Source organism: Canis lupus, chromosome 18, assembly GCF_048164855.1.
Source record: "Canis lupus baileyi chromosome 18, mCanLup2.hap1, whole genome shotgun sequence".
NCBI classification, from domain to species: domain Eukaryota; kingdom Metazoa; phylum Chordata; class Mammalia; order Carnivora; family Canidae; genus Canis; species Canis lupus.
This window is the reverse complement of record NC_132855.1, coordinates 53,739,465-53,757,697: the sequence shown is the minus strand read 5'-3', so window position 1 is coordinate 53,757,697 and position 18,233 is coordinate 53,739,465. Positions and strand designations below refer to the sequence as shown.

Sequence of the window (18,233 nt, the reverse complement as noted above, 5' to 3'; positions counted from 1 at the left end):
CAATCTCTGACCCTGAGATCATGACCTGAGCTGAAATCAAGAGTCGGACACCTAACTGACTGAGCCATCCAGGTCCCCTGTCATATTCTTAATTGAATGCTTTGAATGACTACATCCAATTCTGCACCTATACCCTCTGATATCTTTTTAACCTTCCTGATATCATTTTCTAAAAAATAAAGACACATTCAGATCTGAAAAAAAGAAAAATGGGTTGTATTGAGATGACAGAGGTCATGGGTGTTACTCACTATTGGGTGGTTTAAATATATATATTTTTATATTTTCTCTTTTTAAGTAATCTGTACACCCAACGTGGGGCTCAAACTCACAACCCAGAGATCAAGACTCACGTGGTCTTCTGAGTGACCCAACTAGGCACCCCAGGTTTTTTAAAATATTAAACAAAGTTTTAAACTTTAAAGAACTGTCCAATTAAAGGAAAAAACCGATAGAGCCATTTGAAGAAAGCCTATTAAAAGAATTTCAGCCATTTAAATGTCCAACGATAGGGGAATGATTAAATCACGGTAATAATGTACACTTACTGTACACTTTATTCTATACCAGGTACTATATGCTAAGTGCTTTATATGAGTTATTTCATTTTTTAAAAATGCCCTAAATAACTCAGCAGGAGAGGACTATTATCATAATTTTCATTTTATCGATGAGAAAACTATAGTATAAAGACATTAAGCCACTCAGCAAAGACCACATGGCTAGTTATCAGCAGAGCTGGGATTTGAACACAAGACTGTGGGTCCTACAGCCAAGTGCCAAAACACACTATCACACAATCATGGGAAATTTTCACAGCCAAGCACAATCTTGGTGGAGCTATCATGGTTAGAACCTTCTAAAAGGAAGGCTATTTTGCAGCATCTCTCACAGTGTTAAGATGTACATACTGTTTGTCACACAATTGTATTTCTATGATACCATCCAAAGGAAATGTTCTCATATGTACATAAAGACTATTGTACAAGTGATTATACCATCATAGATGTTAGTCAACGGGAATGGCAAAGGAAATGATGACACTTCTATAAATGAGCTATTTGGGTAGCTTTCTTAAAATGCAGCAGATCCCTATTTACCAGTAAGGAAATGTCTCCAAGTTATGCTGTGACATGACAAAGCTAGTTGTGGGGCCACTAGTTTAAAAAGCTGTTTTGTATGAGTGTAGAGAAAAATCTGCAAGGATAAGAACTAAACTGTTAACAGTGGCTTACCTCTGAGGCATGGTGCAGAGAAAGGAGAAGGGAAGGGAAAATTTTACCTTTTCATTTATATATTTCTGAATTGTTTTAACTTTTTACAATGAATGTGTATTACTTCTGTAATTAAAAAAATAATATGGAAAAAATGTTAATGTTTTCAACCAAGTTTTAATGATATGGGAAAATATTGTAACAAGTGAAAAAAATCGGAGCATGAAATTATGTATACAAGTATGATCTCAGCTGCAGAAAAATGCATTTAAAATCTAGAAAGGAAATATATCAAAATGTTAATAGGCACTGCCTCTGGGTGGCAGGATTATAAGTGGATTTTTTTCTCTGCTTTACTTTTCTATACTTTCTAAATGTGCCTTATTATTTTTACAATTAGAAAAAAAAATTAAGCAGGTCTGCCAAAGGTCTGTGGCAGGCTGTAAAACACGAGCAGCCGCTGCCCATACGGTCAGGCTAGACGGTCCAAGATTCCTGACCACCAGAGGAAAATATCCTAATTGCAAGAGGACAGAGGAGGACCAAAGATGGGTTTTCTTCATGTTGATTTTCTGATTAAATTGCAGGAGGAGGGATGCCTGAGTGGCTCAGCGGTTGGGCGCCTGCCTTTGGCTCGGGGGTGATCCCGGAGTCCCGGGTTCGGGTCCGCATTGGGCTCCCCGCATGGGGCCTGCTTCTCCCTCTGCCTGGGTCTCTGCCTCTCTCTCTGTGTCTCTCATGAATAAATAAATAAAATATTTTTTAAAAAATTGCAGGAGGGAAAGGGAGAGTCTCCCGGCAGAGAGGGCGAGATTTCCGATCCCCAAGGTCAGTGATGGGCTTTGCGGGGCACCGGGAATCACCGGGGCTTGTGGAGCGTGTGCGTCCAGAGCCCAGGGACTGGGCGCTGAGGGCTGCTGTGGCCCGGCCACACGGCAGCGGTGGAGGGCAGGCGGGCACCACACCGAAAGGCCTTGTGTGGTTCCCGAAGGCCGCCCCAAGTGCTGCCAGGCCACAGCGTCGAGGGTGGGGTCACAGTGGTGTGGCTGCAAGGAAAGCAACTCTGTCACTTGACCTATATGACCCACTTCTTGAAATATCTGAGACTGCCTGGCGCCATCATGATGGTCTGGGACTTCTCGGAAAGTATCCTGGAAGAGTAACTCTTTTAAAAGTAATTCTCTCTCTCTCTTTTTTTTTTTTAAGATTTTATTTATTCATGATAGACATAGAGAGAGGCAGGTTCCATGTAGGGAGCCCGACGTGGGACTCGATCCCGGGTCTCCAGGATCGCGCCCTGGGCCAAAGGCAGGCGCCAAACCGCTGAGCCACCCAGGGATCCCCTTAAAAGTACTTCTTTTGGTAAAGAGCTCTCGGCCTGTGAGTACCAGTTCCGGGCCTGTCATGCCTTTCTTGCTCCGCTCCTCTCGCTCTGTGCTACAGAAGGGCTGCTTCCTGAAGGCTGTGTTTCCACGCCTCCCACGTCCGAATTCGAATTCTGCCTCCGTTTGGCCAATGGGAGACACTGTCAAGAGGTCTGGAAGACAGGAGAGGGGGAAGTTGAGGTATTTCTCCTCCTCCCTCCCTGCTTCGGGTGAGCCTCTGGCAGCAAATGAGCCTCCTCACATCAGCTTCCACTGAGTAATCTTGAGTTCCAGGTACCCGACCTCCTCTCTCTGTCCCCTCGAGGGTGGGGTGGGTGTCCTTCCTGTTCGCTGCTGACCTCCGCTTATTTGGCTTCCCACCAAGTCCCCTGTCACACTTATCAACAAGTCCTTGCATTAAATTCTCTCTCTTCGAAGTACTTTAGGTGGTTTCTGTTTCCCTGGCTAAATCCTGAACTAATACCTTCTTGGTCTAGGCCAGTCCCAGTGAAGAGAACCTCAAGATGGCAAATACCGGGGGATGCCCCGGGTGGCTCAGCGGTTTAGCACCTGCCTTTGGTGCAGGATGTGATCCTGGAGACCTGGGATCGAGTCCCACATTGGGCTTCCTGCATGCAGCCTGCTCCTCCCTCTGCCTGTGTCTGTGCCTCTGTGTGTGTGTGTGTGTGTGTGTGTGTGTGTGTGTGTGTGTGTCATGAATGAATAGGTAAAATCTAAGAAAGAAAGAAAGAAAGAAAGAAAGAAAGAAAGAAAGAAAGAAAGAAAGAAAGAAAGAAAGAGAAAGAAAGAAAGAAAGAAAGAAAGAAAGAAAGAAAGAAAGAAAGAAAGAAAGAAAGAAAGAAAGATGGCCCCACCCCCCAGGAGTGTGAGTGCTTCTCTGCCTTTACTTTATATGTATATAACCCGAGGATCTCATTCAAATGTAGATGTGAATTCAGCAATGGTGAGAATCTGTATTTCTAACATGCTCCCCCATCGTGCTGGTACTGTGGTGGAAGCCTGCGGGGGCAGCCAGGCACCAAGGCATCTAGACCTGGGTCGGGGAGGGAAACACCAGCGCCCTGGAATGGCTCAGTGGCCTCCTCTACAGCACTACCACTAGGGGACACAACACGCGGTGAAACGCTGCATCTCTTAGAAGCAGCAGAACCCCACAGTTGAATAGGCTGTCCTGACATATTTACTGAGTGGGAGGTGGAAGGTGGGAAGCCAGCTGCCCGAGAGCAGATTGACTATATTCGTGTAGCAGCAAGCATCTGACTCCTTTATTGTGACATCTAAGATATGTTTGTGCCTGGATATTTACTTATTTAAATAAATTTTACTTTTTGTAAGTTACTTATGTCCCCTATACTACGCAGTACAGGAGATTTTACCTCAGAATTTCATTTCCAGGGTAATCAAGGGGATGTTACAAAATATTTGTCTTACAGAGAGCCCTTGGGGTGGAAGAAGGTCATGAACTACTGGGTTAGAGGATCCAGAGGAGGGTGGCCACTACCCAGAAATCCTGGGCCAGAAGTGGAAGTAGGCACTGATAAGACTCTGGGTTGTTTCCCCTCCTGGGGGGGGGGGTGAGAATGGGGGGAGTGTTGCACACACTCTTGATTATACAAGTAGTGTCATGGTGTCATTGTGTCACAGGGCAGCATTTTCATTTTCAGTTTTCATTTTCAAAATACAAGAATGAGGAGAATTGCTTATATTGTTGCCAAGCAGCCAGAGACGTGGGCTCTGGTGGGCATCTATCATTCCTCTCAGCTGCCCAGCCTCTGAATACCCTTTCTCTGGGTGGGGGGGGGTTTCCTTGTTTTATGTGTCCTCGACAGCAGGCAAAGCCTGCCTCCCACTACAGAAGCTAAACAGACACTCCCTCTCTGGGGCTCCCCTGCAGTTGGGTGTGCACGTGTTCTAGGCACACATGGAGCAGGTACACCTGACCTAGACTTTGAATGAACACAGGATTGCTTTTCCCTGAGTAAGGAGGAAAGCATTACCATGGAGGTGAGGTTTAAACTACGTTTTGAGGAATAAGTAGAATTTCCACAGGTTGGGAGGAACGAGCAGTGGGCAGATCAGAGGGTTGGGTAAGCAGGTAGGCATTCCAGGTATGGCAAAGGTGTAAGCATGAAGATACTTTAAGATAAGTAAAATGCCATTAACCTTACTCATGCATGTTGGAGTCAAGGGCATTGAAAAGGGGCCAGAAGACCTAAATTCAAATATGGATCCTGCCTTGTATGACTTTGGACAAGTCCCCAGCCCTCTGGGCCCACTTCCCTTACTTGGAAAAAAGGTAGTACTACCACTACTGATTTACCATCCTCACATAGTTTTTGTAGGATACGTGAAGATGAACATAAACTGCTTTAAGTGGATAAGTCTAAATGGAAATTATTAATTATGAATAATGTGTGTAGGGAGTGGGATAGACAAAATGATGAGAGAGCACTGGTCCAGCCTGAGAGAGATCAGAAGAAAATCAAGTCTGGGGGGGGAGTGTCTGATCAAAGACCAACTCTTCCTCAAGCGTAGGGCTGGGGAGGTAGGTCCCCTGGATAGCTGGCAGGTGTCAGGAGGAGCGCAGATACTCAGCTAGAAAAGGGGCTTCTGGGGCAAGGCTAGTCCCGTGTCTCCCTGAGGTTCTGGTCTGACCACGTCACCTGTTTTGTGGCTGTTTCCAGTCTTTCAGCCACCCTGTTACAAATGCCTTGCTATTTGCTTTCTCTAGCTGGCCAATGTCTTGTCACATTTTGATTCTTAATTTTCACCCTAGAAAGTAATTCTAATTTCATTTTGGAGGAGCTTTGCCGACTCCCTCATGTTCCCTCATGTAGAGCATGAGGCATGGAAGTAAATAACCCGCCAGCCTTGTGCAGAAGAGCAGAGAGGCTATTGTACTAGAGGCTTCTTGTCAGTCCTGTCCACGTATCACGTGAGAGGTGCTCATAGCTGGCGAGGTCGAGCCTCTACCCTCCTAGCTACCTGGGCTGAAAATCAGCAGTAGATCGACACCACCTTCCAGTTTGCATCCCAGATCATCGGGAAATCTCGATACCACAGGAGGCCTTTGGGGATTCACAAATTAAGTCGTCAAGTGTGTGACTATTTGGGAGCAACTCCAACGTCCCTGACCCAGCCATTTGGTTCTAGGAGTTTCCTAGAAGGTTCTGCAAAGCCCCAGCAGGAGTTGAAACTACAGCAGTTAGCGGTGAGAGCAGGGAGCCTGCAGCCTGTCGCCCCCTCAGCCCAGTGAGTGATGCTTTTAAAACCAGGGATTCCCGAAGGTCTGCAAACGCAGACCCTTCTGTAACGTCCGCGGGGTTCCTCTCCTTTCACTGCCCCGCGGCGCCCCGGAGCCCATCTCCACCTACACCCGCCGCACCTCCCCGCCCGGGTTTCCTCCTCCCGCCTGGGTCCACGCCTCCAGCCAGGCCCCGCCCCGCAGAGGACGGTCGGACCCCCCAACCCCGCTCGCAAGCCCGCACCGCCTCCACCCAACCCTGTACCCCCACCCTCGCGCCGCCGCTCCCGCTCCAGCCAAAGTCCTCTGTGCGGCGCGGCCACCACTGAAAACCTGGCCCGCATCACGTGCTCGTCGGTTGGGTCGCGTGTTGGCGGCATCCTGGATGTGTGGTCAGGTTTAGTCTGACGTACATTCGGAACTGCAGGTGGTCAGCTCAGAGAAACGGACCAGAAGAGCCGACGGTCGGAGTGGCATAAACTAACTGTACAGGGGACAGGAAGGCAGGACACAGGACTGGTGCCCCAGGGGCTCTGGGTGGGAGGCTGCCCGCTGGTTCCTCAGGGCCTGGAGAGCTAGGGAGGAGCTCAGGAGCCTCGTGTTCCTGGGCCTCAGGCAAGTCATCCCCCAGTCCCCCTTCTGCACCACCCCCCCAGCCTCCCAAATACACAGCCTCAGGGAATTCAGCTTCACTGGAAGGAGTTTCACACCCTGTGGTTGGAAAAAGTTCTGGAGGCAAATGGGTTCTCCCCAGAGCCTTGGTAGATCCCAGCCAGGGCCTCAGTGAGGTCAAGGCCCTCCTGTCCTTGATCTGGTCCAAGCCTGGCCTCTGCCTGCACCCAGGCCTGGCCCTGGGCTTGGGGGTGGGGGTGGGGGTGGAAGAGGCAGGAACCAGAGGCAGGAGGTAGGAGGCTAAGCTCCGGATGCCTTCCTGCAAAGGAACCCAAGATTTTTGTTTCATTCAGGCCAACAGCTCAGGAGATGACTGCCACACCAAGAATACCCAGGGCCGGTCACCCAGCTCAGGGCTCCCGCAGCCTCGCCGGAGGGCATCGCTCCAGAGGGTCACGTCGCGCTCCTGACGAGGACAGCGCAGAGGACCAGGCTGCCGCGGCCGGGGTGGAGCAGAGGCTCTGACCGCCCGGGGAGGAGGCGGCTGCTCGCTTGGAGGTCAAGTCCGTGGATCCCCGGCCGGTGCTGGCAAAGTCCGGGGCGACTCCCAAGGCGGCCAAACAGGAGACAAAGAAGACAGGCTGACCAAGCAGTGGGGGCGGACAGCGCTTTGTCAACGTGGGGCCCACCTTTGGCAAGAAGTCCCCAGTGCCAACTCAAGTCCTTTGTTGTTCTGGCTTTCCCCCAAACAGTCAACAACAACAACAACTGAACACATTTGTTACTCACAGTTCCTAAGAGGAGGGCACAGTGCCACTCAGGCCTCACACAGGAACCACAGCGTCAGGAGGGGAAAGCAGCGGCTGCCGTTTAGTGGGGTTTTTGCTGGAAGGAATAGAGGAGGCAGGGTAGGCAAGCTGAGCAGGCTTAGGAGGGGATAGTCAGGGTAATAATCTCAGTGGGCTCTAGCTCCAGGGGCATCCCTAGTTGTCTTGCATCTGGCCCTGGGATGACTTAAGGTAAGGGGATAGAGTCCTGACTGTAGGAACCTGATAATAGGAGGTGAATGGGGGAGAGAGGGGCGGGTCAGTTGGTTTCCATATCAAAGCTAGGCTCAGGGGCAAATTGTTTGCTACTTCTAGAAAGCAGCTCACCATGGGAGGGGCAGTCCCTCTGCGCCTGCAACGCCTGGGGGACATCAAAACTCTCAAAATACAAATATAGAGCAGACTGTCAGAATGTGCATCAGGGAGTCTTCGAGAGGCTGCAACCTCGCTGTGAACCCCACGCAGTGAGGTAGAGCGTGAAAAATGAGCACCATGTGAAAGCAGGAGGCTCCCAGGTTCTGGCAACAGCTCCCTTGGACGATCAGCTGGTGTGGTGCAAACACGCTCTCACTCTCCCAGAGGGCGCAGCTTGGGGTGGACGCAAGCTTTGGCTTTGGAGTCAGACCTGGTTGGGTCCCGCCGTATGACCAGGGGTAAATAACTTCACCCTCTGAGCCCCAGAGGATCATTGGGAGAATTAAAGAAATTTGAGGACAGAGGCTTCTCCATGTAGGCTAGTCCGAGTCGCACAACTGCTTAAGAGACCTCTCTGGAACTGGTTTAAAATAATGCTGATTGCCTGGCTCCACCTAGACCTTCATGGGACTCAAGCCACACTCAGTAAATTGGGGATAGCAAGACCAAGAGAAGTGAGTATGTCCCCGCAACAGCAAGGAGACACCGGGACAGTGCTGAGTGGCTCCAGGTAGGCGGAGACCAAGGCCACCAACCTGGGAGAGCTGGCTAGGCTGGGTGGACTGTCACCAGGCTGGGTGGGCTGTCACCACCAAGGATATAGGTGACCAGGGTCCTAGGACATGAATACCAGCCCCAGGGCCTGGGGAGCTCCTTCTGGTGCCACACACAGAGGTCCACAGACTGTAGCTCCAATACCGAAGTTGGAGGTGTTCAACTTCACACGACAGAGACATGATTTTCAGCTCTGTGAGGCCCAGAGTGAGAATTAAATTCACATCCACAGGAGAGAATGGAAATGTCATCTCCTTTTCAAGTTCCTAGTAGTACCCATACATTCCAAACTGTGGAGAATGAACTGTTTGCTTCTTTATTTTGATATAAACTTTTTAAAAAAGATTTTATTTATTTATTCATGAGAGACACAGGGAGAGAGAGAGAGGCAGAGACACAGGCAGAGGGAGAAGCAGGCTCCATGCAGGGAGCCGGACGTGGGACTCGATCCCAGGTCTCCAGGATCACGCCCTGGGCTGAAGGTGGCGCTAAACCGCTGAGCCACCCGGGCTGCCCAAACTTTTTTTTTTTTTTTTTTTTAAAGCAAGTCGATTTTTTTCCCCTGGTTATCTCCAATCTGCAAATTCCACGAAGGCTCAAAATCATGAGTTCTCTTGTAACACTCGCTCCTTAATCCTGCCCACTCCTGACTCAGCCACATCTTTGTATGATCTCTGATGGAGCAACATTCTGCTGAGGTGATTTCACAGACTTCCGGAGCCGACACTTGTCACCCAGCTTCTGGCCGGCGCTGTGACCACGTGAGCCCCCATCTTGGACCCCAGGGCACCCCTGTTTTCTGAAATGCATGACTCATCCTACCCAGGCTTTCTTGAAGAAAGTGAAATTAAGCCCTCCCACACGCCTTTAAAAATGTATACTCTAAATTCCAGTTGTCGTAGTAACATCTTCATGCTGCCCGCTGCCTTTTATATATCTTGGTGCTGATGGACCATCAGTTACCATGAGAACGGCAACGTCTTTGAGCAGCGAGAATCTTGTGGAACTTAGTTTTGTGTCGTGTGCAAAACAAAACCCACGTCCACAGAAGCAGCCTTAACAGAGCGCCGATAGTTTAACAACGGCATGGGACCTGGAAGCCACCAGAATTTTACTTGGTTCCCTGAATTTTGTTTTGGAAAAAAGGTGTATTTTTTTTAAAGATTCAGTTTTATTAATTGTCACTCTTAAGTGATTGCATTAGTTTTAAATATTTATTTTTTATTTATTTTAGAGAGAGCAAGAGAGAGAGAGCATGGGGGAGGTGGTAGGAGGAGGAGGGTCAGAAGGAGAGGGAGAGAGAGAATCCTAAGCAGACTCCATTCTCCATAAGAGTCCCAAGCGGAGCTCGATCTCACGACCCCTGAGATCATGACCTGAGCTGAACCCAAGAGTTGGATTCTTTTTTTTTAATTATTTTTTTAAAGATTTTATTTATTTATTAATGAGAGACACAGACAGAGAGAGAGAGAGGCAGAGACACAGGCAGAGGGAGAAGCAGGCTCCATGCAGGGAGCCCGACATGGGACTCGATCCGGGGTCTCCAGGATCACGCCCCAGGCTGAATGCGGCGCTAAACCGCTGAGCCACCCGGGCTGCCCACAAGAGTCGGATTCTTTTTTTTTTTTTTTTTTAAGATTTATTTATGTATTCATCATAGACAGAGAGAGAGAGAGAGAGAGAGGCAGAGACACAGGCAGAGGGAGAAGCAGGCTCCATGCCGGGAGCCCGACGCGGGACTCGATCCCGGGACTCCAGGATCGCTCCCTGGGCCAAAGGCAGGCGCCAAACCGCTGAGCCACCCAGGGATCCCCCAAGAGTCGGATTCTTAACTGCCACCACCCAGGCCCCCCAGTACATTAGTTTTAAATACATATTCTTTCCTTCCGACTTGAAGATAGATTTGTTCACACCTGCCATACAACTGTAATCACTTCCTGAGCTATGCTTCGCTCCACTTCCCCAGCCCGGCCCACTGGTGACAGGGCAGTGCCAACTGATCAGGCGTTGCCTGCTATTGCAGAGCCAAGGTCTGTGCATTAATTCTTTCTTTCAAAAAGTGAATGTTTGAAAAATGTAAGCTCTTTGAGTTCAAGGACATAACACATGCTTCTTCAGAACTCTCTGCATAGTCCTTTTTGTTATTTGATTTGGCTTTAAGCTTTCCATTCCGATGTACAAAATGAGGTTTTGGCTGAGAATTTAAAATAGTCAATTTCAGAGGGTTTGTGTGTGGGAACAAACTTGAAGGTAGGAAGAAACCAGCCCCACAGTCTGAATAGCAGGCTGCGTCAAAGACACACTCTTTAATGAGTCCTGTTGACCTAACTACGTAGTGTGTATTGTGTGTCTACCATGTGCTGGGCACTGAGCTGCACATGTGACGTGTATTACCTCATTTCATGCTCACAATATAAGCCCTGTTTTAAGCTTTCATTTTACAAATGGGAAAACAGAGCTGTGGATATGGGGCAACTTGACCCAAAGTCACACACCTAATTACCCAGTGGGACTGGGATTTGATTACGAGCATCTTGTTCCACAACCCAAGCACTTGTAAAGCAAGTAAACCTACATTTTACAAAGACATCCTAAATCCAGGGCCAATGGGATGGGCTTTGTACATCTGTGCAAACTCTAGCAGCAGATGGCAATGTGGAGAGCGTGTTTTAACTGGTCACTCCCTGAGTTCTGTCCTTGAGCAGTAGCACTGTGCTGTGCCCTCTCCTGCAGATGCAAGCTAGATTCAAGGGCAGGGGTGAGAATCAAGTCTTTGCCAGTGTCCCCGTACATTGGTTCCTGGTCTTCCGGAAAACAGCATGCCCCATAAAAGAATTTCATTTTTTGACCCAGTAACCCCACTCATGGCAATTTGTTCTAAGAAAAGAATTCAAGTCTATACACAAAGAGGCATTTATCCAGCACTATACCTAACAGCAAAAATTGGCAGCAATATAAACTGATCCGCTCTAATGGATCCTCAGGTAAATTACAATTCATCAATCGAAAGGAATACTACACAGCTATTAACAGACAGCTGTGAAGGCAATGAAACTACACATTAAAAAGATTCTGATTCTGCAAACATTCAGTTCAGCATCTGAAAATTACCCTTCACTAAGACTATGACCACGCTTTTTTTTTTAAGTTTATAATAAGATGGCCAAAAGACACAAAAAAGATGCTCAACAGCACTCAACATCAAGAAATTCAATTCAAAACTACAATGAAGTATCACCTCACACCAGTTAGAATGGCTAATATCAGAATGGCAAGGAAAGAACAAGTGTTGGCCAGGATGTGGAGAAAAAGGAACCATCACGCCATGTTGGTAGAAAAGTAAATTGGTACAGCCACTGTAGAAAACAATATGGAAGTTCAACAAGAAATTAAAAATAGAAATTCCATATGATCTAATAATTTCACTAATGGGTACTTACCCAAAGAAAATGAAAATGCTAATTTGAAAAGATATATGCACTCTTATGGTTATGGCAGCATTACTTACAACAGCCAAAGTATGGAAGCAACCTAAGCATCAATCAGTAAACAAATGGATAAGGAAAATGTACACACACACACACACACATGCACGCACAGCCTAGCTGTCCTGCAGCAACCGGCTGCCACCCCTGGCAGATCCTTGGAGTGTGACCTCAGCAGTGTGGATGGTGCTCAGCAATCTCACAGAACAGAAGCTCATGGGCTGCACACACCTGGGCACAGAGTGCCAAAGAAGTCAAGGCTAAGGACACCTGGAGACAGAGAAGGGACCAAATGGCACTGGGCAATTCAACTCCCGTAGCCAACAGGTGGGCCCAGATGGGTGGACACTGCTGTTCATCGCTCTCCCACTGACTCTGTGTGGCAAATAGGACTATGGTCAGTATGATGGTGACAGGTGCCCCAGAAGCCAGGGACCAAGAGGGTCTGAGGGTCACCTGCTGGCCAGGGACCTGGAGCTGACGAGCGGGCAGGCGAGTCCACCCAGCCTCCAGATTCCTGCACGCTCTCCTTGTGCTGAGCCTGCCGTGAGCCTCACCTCTCACTCACAGCTTCTCTGCCTCATTTATCATTAATGCCTTTTACATCCTCACACAGGAGAGGAAACACGAGGTTGACATAACTGGGGGAGGCTGTTCACAGAGTAACAACAGATCCAAGGTGCAAATTAGCGCTAGGAAGTGCAGATTCGGAACCGGAGAGTGTCAAGCAAGGTGGGGATGAGGTGTTTTCTGTAGGAAGTAGGTTGAGGCAGGTGGAGGGTCAAGGTGTAGGTGCTCCAGTGGGCAGTGAAATGTGTTGTGGTTCAGGGGCTTGGAGTTGTATAGGGGGCCAGAAAGAGTACCCTGGTTTCTCTGAGTCACAAGGAAAAGAGGAGAAATGAGGCTTTGTGCAGAGCGGAGTGAAGGAGTCCTGCGCGCAATCACATCTGCCTCCCACCCCTCACCACTGCTCCGTTGCAGAGAGAAAGCCTCTTGTGGGAAGTCCGTGCTGCATAAGCTGTCCCTTCCCTCCCACCTCTGCGGGAGATCAAGAACAAAGAGCCTTGGTTGATTTGTTTCTGTATTGTGGTAAAATATATGGAACAAAAAATTTATCCATTTATACTTTAACTATTTGTAAGTAACTGGTTTAGTGGCATTAGGTACATTTACAATGTTGTATAACCATCACCACTGTTTGTTTGTTTGTTTATTTTTAGAGAGGTGGGTAGGGGCAGCTGGAGAGGGAGCATCCCAAGCAAGCTGCATGCCCAGCCAGACCGTGATGGAGGCTCAGTCTCAAGACCGTGAGATCCAGACCTGAGCTGAAACTGAGTCAGATACCCAATCAACTGAGCCACCCAGGCACCCCCATCACTGCCCATTTAAATTTTTTTCATCATCTCAAACAGAAACTTACTAAACAACAGCTTCCCATCTGCCCTCCCCTCAGCCCCTGGTAATGCTGTTCTATATTCCATTCCCATGAATTTACCTATTTGAGAGAACTCATATGAGGGAATCATACCATATTTGTCCCTTTGAATCTGGCTTAGTTCACATAGCATAACATTTTCAGGGTTCATCCATGTTGTAGCCTATATCAGAATCTCCTTCTTTTTTCAGGCTGAACACTATTCCATTGTCTGTATAGACCACATTTTGTTTATCCATTCACTTGTGATTGGACGCCTAGTTTGCTTCCACCTTTTGGCTGTTGTGAATAATGCTGCTATGAACGTTGGTGTACAAGTATCTTGTTTGGGTCCCTACCTTCATTTCTTTTGTGTATATACCTTAGTGGAATTGCTGGATTGTATGGTGACTCTTACATTTAACTCTTTGAGGAACCTTCAAACTATTTTCCACAATTGGCCACACTGAGCTAACTTATTTTTCTAATGATTTTATTTATCATTTATGAGAGACACAGAAAGAGAGAAGCAGAGACACAGGCAGGGAGAAGCAGGCTCCATGCAGGAAGCCTGATGCGGGACCCGATCCCGGACGCTCAACCACTGAGCTGCCCAGGTGTTCCTAACTTAAGCTATTTTAATGAAAAATGAATCTATTCCAAAAGCCTCATGTCAGCCTGGACTGGAAAGATTGGTCTAAAGGCCAGAGCCTCACTGGGATGTAAAATGTGGGTGCCCCATCGTAGCTACAGGAGAAATGACACACTGGATGCATCCAGAATAGGGTGACCAAGAGGAGTCACATTAAGTAAAAAGTGGTTGAATAGACTGGAGTGTTTGGCCTGGGGCAGAACAGGTGTCGTCTCCACATAGAATGGTCTCCAGGAGTGTGTAAGGCTGCCATGGGGCAGAGTGGATGGCTGTTTTTGTAGCCACGGAGGTAGAAGGGGAGAGCCGGGTGAAATTCTCCAGGAGACCCTCTTTGGTGAGATGCTGCTCTGAGAGCAGCAGTACCAACTGAGTCCCTAACAACCTCCTTCCCCCGGGGCAATGACAGCAGGCTGTGGAGAGGGTTCCTGTGATGGGTCATGTGATGGGTCATCACTAAGGCTCCACGACCCAGGGAGGTCACCAAGGAGACAGCACAGAGCAGGGACTCATGCTTCACGGGATGCTCTCATTGTTGTTCTGTCTTGAACAGATGGGAAGGTTGAGCTCAGATTTTTCTTTTTCTTTTTTTTTTTTTTTTTTTTTGGCAGTTGACAAAATCTTAGGTTTCCTTTTTTATGTGGGGAATCAGGAAGCATACAGTCTCAATACAAATAGTGTAATTGCTGGATTATGAGTTTCATTTTGATAAATTTAAACATCAATCACAGTGAAATATTTAAGAACAGTCATTTTAGGGGATCCCTGGGTGGCACAGCAGTTTAGCACCTGCCTGCCTTTGGCCCAGGGCGCAATCCTGGAGACCAGGGATCGAATCCCACGTCGGGCTCCCAGTGCATGGAGCCTGCTTCTCCCTCTGCTTGTGTCTCTGCCTCTCTCTCTCTCTCTCTCTGTGACTATCATAAATAAATAATTAAAAAAAATTTTTTTAAAGAACAGTCATTTTATTTGAATGGTTTCTCTAGAAGTTGGAAAAGAAAATGTGATCAGAGGTAAGAAGAGTTTTGAGACTTAAAACTCTGCTTTGCTCAGGTATCCTAACACCTTTGGGTTCCTCTATGGGGGGGGGGCTCAATAAACAGAACACAAGAGCATAGACGCAGCATCTGGAAGGTACGTTTCTTTTTTTTTTTAAGATTTTATTTATTCATAAGAGGCACAGAAAGAGGCAGAGGGAGAAGCAGGCTTCATGCAGGAAGCCTGATGCAGGACTCAATCCAGGAACCCCAGGACCATGCCCCAACCCGAAGGCAGATGCTCAGCCACCCAGGTATCCAAGCAGGGTGCATTTCTTCTTGAATCTGCCTCTCTGTACCGCTTATTTCTCAGCCTTTTTATTGTGTTTCCTTTTTGTTTTCTGAGTCTTGTTTATTACAAAAGCAATGCATGCTTCAGATAGGTATTGCACTGAGCAGCAAATATTTCTGGTTCCCTTGTGGGGCATGTGTGGCATTACATTTCTCTACTCCCTTAAAGTTAGGTGGGGCCATAAGACTTGTTTGGGCCAATAAAATGGGAAGTGATCTGTTACTTTCAGATGGAAACTTTAAGAACCTGTGTGCAATTAACATGTCTTTCTTTTCTTCTCTCTGCCTGGCAACCTACAACACCCCAAATGGTGGCTGTTCTGTAAGCCTGGGTCCCTGAGTGAGGATGACACCCGGCAGGCCCCAGCCCGCCCTCAATGGACATGGAGCCTGAAGGAGAAATAAACCTTTGGGTCAGCCTTCCATGAACTGTAGCTTTCATAAGAAATAAACGTTGTCGTTTTAAGCCGCTGAGATTTTGGGAGTGTCGCTATAGCAAATAGCTTGTCAGAAAAATCCTTCAACAAATATTTATAGGGCAGCCCCGGTGGCTCAGCGGTTTAGCGCCACCTTCAGTCCGGGCCTGAGCCTGGACACCCGGGATCGAGTCCCGCCTCGAGCTCCCTGCATGGAGCCTGCTTCTCCGTCTGCCTGTGTCGCTGCCTCTCTCTCTGTGTCTCTCATGACTAAATAAATAAAATCTTTAAAAATATATGTTTATATGCCAGGCTTCTGGCAATGTAACGGGGCACAAGAAAGCCTTCAACAAGCTGCCAAGCCCTACTATCAGAGAACTACATTCTAGCAGGGACGATAACCGCTATACAATTAGCCATTTAATCGTTAAAATATGGAGAAGTCCGGAGCCCTGCAGAGTGCATCGGGCCCATGACCTGCTATGGCCCCGGGTCAGGGAGACGTCTCCTGGAAGATATGAAGCTGGGATCCAAAGGACGGCTGGGAGTGGGCCGGGGGAAAGGGAGGATAGTGTCCCACGCAGAGGGAACAATAGGAGCAAAACATCTGAGGCAGAAGGGAGCGGGAGTGGCTGGAATGCCGAGAGCAGGGCACAGTCGTGCTGGGAGGCAGGGAGGACGCAGCGCCCTGGCCGCTCTGCGTGCGGACCTTGGTAGGACGTTTGGTCTCGTCCCGGGAGCAGTGGGTCACCATGTCTGGGTCAGAGGGGCCAGGAGACATTTTTTTAGAGGGAAACAAGCAACACAGGATTATCAAGGTAAGGAGTGTCAAGCGAGGGAAAAAAATCCATCTCGAGTTGGCTTTGGCCGCGACAGAACGTGATGCAGCCCCAAAGCCAACCGCAGGTGGCTCCGCCTGCACGTGCGGCCACCCCCGGCGAGCCGGGCCGCTGCGCTCAGACCCGGCGGGCGCGCGCTGCAGCCTCCCACCGCCAGGGGGAGACGGGCCGCCCCGGCCGGGCCTGGGGGCTCCGGGCCGCCCGGATTCCGGCCCGCAGGTTTGGGTCTGTGCACCCGCTGGAGCCGCGCGTTCCCCCCGCCCACGTCTACGCTCACGCCCCGCTCTAGAGGAGCAGACGCGGGGACCCGCCACCCACCAGGTCGTGAGTCCTGTTCCCACCCCTCCGCCCGCGGCCCCACAGACCCCCCCGTATCTCCAGGTTCCGTTCCTCTCCCTCCTCCTCTTCCTTCCGCCCCCGCGAGAGGAGACTGTCCGCAGGGCTCCTGCCCCAGCCGACCCGGCCTAGGTTCCAACCCCGAGCTCGCCCGGCGCCTGCGGGCCCTCTCCCTGGGCCTCCCGCGGCCCCCGCACGTCCCCGGGCCAAGGTCGGCCGCTGGCCGGCGCCCAGGCCGGTGCGGTCGCCCGGGGGGAGAGATGGGGTGCGGAGCGCGGCCGCCCCGCGCAGCGCCCTGGGCCGTCCGAGGCCGCTCGCTGTAGCCTCCCGGCGGCCCAGCAGGCTCCGGCCGCGGCCTCCGCTCTTCCTAGGCCTCCTTCCAGCGGCAGCGGCAGCGGCAGCGGCCCGCCCGCCTCGCTCTGCGGGTCTAACCACGGCGGAGACTGCGGGACCCACCCGGCCTCACAGCGGGCCGTCGCCGTCGCCGTCGCCGTCGCCAGCGGGTGAGCGGTCGGGCCTCAGGCGCCTCCCGCTGGTCCAACCAGCCGGCCCGAGGGACAGGACAGGCTGCTATTACCCGACAGGCAGTACTAAGCTTGACATCCTCCTGGGATAATTCTTCCTGGGACGGGAGTGCTTTCTTCCCCCTCGCTGTAATTCTTCCCCTTACAGACAAGATCCTGGAAAGAATTTGCTTCTGCTTTTTTTTTTTTTCTCACTTCCTCACCTTTCTGTCACACACTTTTTCTCTCTCATTTTTTTTAAACACCACTTTTCTGTTTTTTAAAAATCTCGAGCCTATAGAAAGGTTGAAAGAAAGTACAATGAACACACAGACCCTTTACCTAGACGGGGTTCTCACCCTCCACCCCATAACATTTGGGGCTGGGGAATTTGTCGTTGTGGGAGCCTGTCCAGTGCATTGTGGGATGTTAAGCAGCATTCCTGACCTCTACCCACTAGATGCTGGTGGTATCCCCTCAACTGAGACAACCGAAAATATTTCAGACATCACCAAATGTCCTTTGGGAGGCAAAATAGCCACCAGTTGAGAGCCACTGACCTAGATTCAGGAACTAACATTTTGTCATATTTACACCTGTACACACTGTGTATATGCATGTATCCATATGTAAACATGCACGTATGTATGTATATATTTCCTATAGACCTATAATCATAGTGAGCAAAAGTGGCAAAATGTTTATTTGTGGATCTCTATGATACATATGCATGTTATGAAAGTATTTGTTATATACGCATAGATGTGTATTTTACAGACATATAGAGTGCAAATGTGGCAACATGTTAAAAAATATATTTTATTTACACACACACACTTTTTTCCTGAAACATTTCAAAGTAAGTTGCATACATCATTCCCTTCTCTCTAAATACTTTAGCTCCTGAGGACAAAAATGTTCTGGTATATAACCACAACAAAATTACCATGGTCAAGAAATTTACATCAATACAATATTGTTTTGAAGGCTATATACATTTTCTCTTCACTTT

At 49.0% G+C, this 18,233-nt stretch overlaps 1 long non-coding RNA gene across 2 annotated transcripts; it reads left to right on the top strand.

The window, feature by feature from the left end:
* The first annotated feature begins 6,135 nt into the window (after positions 1 to 6,135).
* Positions 6,136 to 15,593, top strand: LOC140609247 (uncharacterized). Of its 2 annotated transcripts, XR_012011159.1 has the most exons (3): positions 6,144 to 6,458; positions 6,809 to 10,281; positions 12,957 to 15,593. It is a non-coding gene; the product is annotated as an uncharacterized lncRNA (long non-coding RNA). The 2 variants fall into 2 exon arrangements; XR_012011158.1 differs by having other exon boundaries at positions 6,136 to 6,458; positions 6,809 to 15,593.
* Positions 15,594 to 18,233: the final 2,640 nt, after the last annotated feature.